Source organism: Cheilinus undulatus, linkage group 7 (assembly GCF_018320785.1).
Source record: "Cheilinus undulatus linkage group 7, ASM1832078v1, whole genome shotgun sequence".
In the NCBI taxonomy this organism is placed as follows: domain Eukaryota; kingdom Metazoa; phylum Chordata; class Actinopteri; order Labriformes; family Labridae; genus Cheilinus; species Cheilinus undulatus.
This window is the reverse complement of record NC_054871.1, coordinates 37,598,563-37,603,070: the sequence shown is the minus strand read 5'-3', so window position 1 is coordinate 37,603,070 and position 4,508 is coordinate 37,598,563.

The window sequence follows — 4,508 nt, the reverse complement described above, 5'->3', positions numbered from 1 at the left end:
TCTCTGTCAGTCTGAGAGAGTGCGGATCTGCAGGACTGAGGCTCCCTGCAATCCCACCCCCGGCCCCTTCCCCACCTTCTCTCTCTCTCTCTCTCTCTCTCACCCACACAACCAGTCGAGGATTTAACACCTCATATCACCACATACTTATTAAAAGGAGTTTCATATTACCTTAATGAGTAAAGTAATTCTCACATGTTCACCTGCACAGTAACTTTACCTGAATAAAAAATTACTAAGACTGAATTATTGTACTCTGAAAAATATTCATTTGGTCCCAGTCTATTTGGAGTAAGATTCACCCTGCTGGCAGAGTAATATTTTCAGAGATGTTTTTACTCTTAAAGTGTTTTTATTTAACTCTAAATGATGATTATGTACTCCACGATGAATGAAATAGACACAACTCTATAGAAATTGTACTCAATACAGCAGGGCTGCCCCTGGCCAAAGTGAGGCCCTAAGCAGACTTCATGTAAGGCCCCCCCAAAATGCCCCCCCACCACCACCACCATTGGCCCAACATACTCACTTAACAATACTCATGCAAATTATCTAAACAACGGCAGAAGTTAACGTATGACAACAGAGGTTGCAGAATAACAGGTGATGGACACGATGAGAGTTCATGTGCTGCAAATATCAGGAGAGAGAGAGAGAGGAGGAGAGAGAGATGGAGAGCGCAAGCGAACGGACACTGCGTGCACTTCATGATCACAGGTGACTCTGATAGCCAAAAATCGAGATCTTTAGGGTTAGTTTTTTTTTATAATTTGTGACTGCCAGGTAATGTTTATGTTTGGCCAATGTTGTACTGTATATACATTACCTGGATCATATTTATCATGAAAACGCTGGACAGATGTGCAGAGAGAGAGAGAGAGAGAGAGAGAGAAAGAGAGAGAGAATAAACAAACACTCCGAGAAGTCATTTTCACCAAGCAGTCTGGCTCAGTTCGGTGCAGAATGGCATGCATTTTTTTGTGTTTCCATAGAGCAATAGTTGGAAAGAGTCCCAAAAAAACTACCCCTACCGTCCCACTTTGCGGCACTCTTTCGTAGGGGGTACAAATCTTACCTATCTGTCCCAAAAAGGTGGAGCTACACACACAACAATAGGGGTTTGCACTGATGTCAGGTCAGGGGGAAACAGCTGCCTGGCTCTGGGCTGCAAAACACAGAAGACGCTGTGAGGAGCGGCGAAAACGGACTAATGTCTGCATTAATCAGGGATATTTGAACTCGACAGAGATCCAAACTGTTTCCTAGTCTGTGGATATTGATATCCGGCCATGAATCAAGTTTCCTGACATTTATCTTGACCTGATTTTAAGAACACAAAGCAGAGCCTAAAGGCACAGCCTGGTCTATCCGCGATGGATGTGAACTAATTTAATGCTGAAGTTTTGTGAATACGAAGCCTTAGATCAGTTCATTCTCTGTACTGTAACTAGTTATTAATCTACTTCTTACTTTAGATAACCTGTGAAAACATCGCTCTGTGCTTGTTGAACGTGCTCGTAAAACTTCGGGCTGCAGCCTATTTTGAAACCAGATCAGCGCACCCAGGATTTCTGACTTATTTTAGTCTGATTTTAACACAAGCTGAACTTTTACTTTATTTTTATTGCGGTGAATTCTCACAGTACAGCTCAAAACTTTTCTAGACTAAATATATTAACATATTAACGTACTGTTACGACTCTGAACGTTTCTGTACACGTATTCCATCAGCTGATGATCTGTGCTGACAGCGGTTAACATAATTAATATGTAGTTATTTTTTAAAAAGGCACTTTCAGCTGAAATAAAGCTGTTTACTGTGTATTCCCTACTGATTTCTGTCACTCATCCTTTCTATAACTCTGCGGCTGGACCAGCAGACTCATGTGACGTCACACGCATAGCTTTTAAAGCTCACTAAGTGAGCGCACGGGTGTCTGTGGAAACACAAACTATTTTGGGGTTTAGCGTACCAAACCATACCAAACCATTCTGAATCAAACCAGACCCCCTGATGGAAACACGGCTTTAGTGAGGCCCCCCCAGGGTGATGAGGCCCTACATGCTATGCGTAGTTTGCGTATAAGCAGGGGCGGGCCTGCAATACAGAGTGACACAGGACAAAGTTGACTTACTACAGAGCTGTTTTTACTCACTAGTATTGTATTTAACCCATTCAGAGCTGTTTTCTGTACTATTCTTTTTAGTCCTTATAGAAAAGTTTCCTACTCATTATAAAACAACTACACAGCTTTATGTGTAGCTGTATCTTACTCTAAACAGACTGATGTTCCTCTTTAGAGCTACATTTTACCCTTAATCAGGGGTGTCCAATCTACAGCTTAGGGGCCAAATGCGTGGTCCAATTTTGATTGGCTGGCAACATTTTCTAGATTTGAAATGAAAAATGGCTTACATTTGAACGTGAAACTTAAACAATTTATTCTATTTTAAGTCTATCTGTTCCAATACTTTTGCCCACTTGTGGTTCCGTTACAAATTATGCTATCTTCTACGTTGCGTATCAGATGTACATACCTGGAAATGAAAGCTAAAATGTTGATCTCTAGTCTCATCTTCATCTTTTTGTGTCAAACCAAAATGTTTTCAGTCTAGGGCACTTTCTCTCAAGGAAGAAAAAGGTCAGGTGCTTAAGCTACCTTTGACATCTATGTGTGCACGTGCCTGGGAGGAAGTGAATGCTCTTGCCATCAATATGCAATCTTTGGTAGAAGACGAGGCTGTGGTAATTACTATTGTTGTGTTGTTATTGTGTCGTTTTCAGTCAGGGACTCACTGCTCTGATAAAAAGCTAAAGACACAGACACGTCTGTCTGGTGAATCAGTTGGATGACTGAGCTTTAGCTGAGAAAATTAATGTGCCTCCCCCATGTTACTGACAACACTTCTTTTTCAAATTTTCCCCTTGAATTCTGAACATGTTTGATAAAGAGCGATCTGATTCTGAAAGCTGTAAGTGTGTGCTTCAGTGATGCTGCTGACCCTGAGTCAGTCTGTAACGCGCTGTGCATAGCAGAGATGTTAAATACAGAGTCTCAGTCAATTGGGGGGGGGGGTCGACCTTTAACTATGTTTCTGCTGACTTTAGACTGGAGTGGTTAATGATATCTTCATCTCTTTTCAGATCGAAACAAAATCCAGAGAGATTTTCATAATTGCTGATATTCTAAAGAGTAATGAGATTTTTTTTAAATGTATCTGGTATCTTATAGATATGAAATATATATAATATATATATAATATGCTTACTGTATAGTGGATAGGGAGTAGGGAATGAGTGAGAAAGAGAATCTCCTTGAGTTATCTCTTGTGTTTAAATGTAAAACTTAGTTTAAGCATTTCTGAAATTTTCTTGAATAAATGTTTTAAGATTTACCAGCTGGCCAAGGTCTGAGTTTGTTGGTGCTAGAGGCCACTACCCAGCCTTTTTTTGGTCCCTCTTTTACACTTGTCTAGGGTTTCTTAGTGTTTCATTTTGGGATAGTTTTGTCAGTCTCCATACAAGTTGGATGGCAGCAGTGGTTTAGTTTCCCTTTTTCTGAGAATAATTAAAAACAGGAGGTTACTGGTTTTGGCGTGTTACCATTTTCCTTTGGTTTCCCTTTCCCAATTTATTTTACATGATTTTAATGGGTATCCCTCTAGGGAAACTAGTTTAAGACACCCGGGTCCGCAGTTGCATCCCACTTTCCCCACCTTCTGACATTATGAACCTAGTTCATTTTTATAGTTATGAACTTAGGTTTTCCAAACATAGCCATGCCAAGGGCCCCACTAAAACATTAGCCTCTGGTTGGGACCCCTTTCTTGTTACATCCACAGTGCATCATGATGGAAAATACTAAAAATCAAGAATACAACTTCTTCAATATATCTTGATGGATGAATATTTATGTAGTCACTTATTTTTCATTACAAATGTTATTTAATTGGCATTACTTTGTAGAAATCTGGTTTCACTTTGAAGTTAAATACATTTTATTTATATTATTTCAGGTCAGAAAAGCCAAATTACATTGACTATGGTTGATTTATAAAATCAATAAAAGGTTAAAACATCCAAAGGGGTGAATACTTTTACACTCAGCCATGATAGAAGCCCAAAAAATCATGGAATAATACTCAAATGAACAACAAATAAACCTTGTAAAAGAAGAGCATCTGTTGTCACACTTTTTTCACACTGGGCTGGTTATCATGTGATCTTGCCATTTTCAGGTGATCTCACAGTTTTCCTCAGACACTCCAATTTCTCATCTCAAACGCTCCAGAAGCACAAGCAGTGAGCATGGGTGCTCACCACGCTGCAGACATGGAATTTGCATACAGCCATAACTACAAGCCTTATCAAAAAGGAAAGCTTTAAGCCTCCTTTTAAATATACAGAGGGTGTCTGCCACCCAGACCCTGACAGGCTGTCATGATTTTGTTGACTCCACAAAGGTTCAACCAGATCATTTTAGAGGTCGAAATGTGTTACCCAA